This window comes from Halichoeres trimaculatus, unplaced genomic scaffold (genome assembly GCF_033239565.1).
Source record: "Halichoeres trimaculatus isolate MK-OKI-2021-1 unplaced genomic scaffold, fHalTri1.1 fHalTri1_scaffold_18, whole genome shotgun sequence".
Taxonomy (NCBI): Eukaryota; Metazoa; Chordata; class Actinopteri; order Labriformes; family Labridae; genus Halichoeres; species Halichoeres trimaculatus.
This window is the reverse complement of record NW_027437196.1, coordinates 6,680,316-6,680,520: the sequence shown is the minus strand read 5'-3', so window position 1 is coordinate 6,680,520 and position 205 is coordinate 6,680,316.

The following is a 205-nucleotide window of genomic DNA, read 5'->3' as shown; positions in this document are numbered from 1 at the left end:
CTGAAGCTCCTCCCGTTCACCTTTGCGTTTATGTGCGTGTGTGTGTGTGTGTGTGTGTGTGTGTGTGTGTGTGTGTGTACGCACTATCTGTGTTTTTGCTGCCCTCTCCTGGAGCCTGCAGGATGAACTTCTTAAGGCTGGTCCACATTACAAGATTCTCCCAAACTTTACACATCTAGAGACCACACACTTCGTGATAACAAAA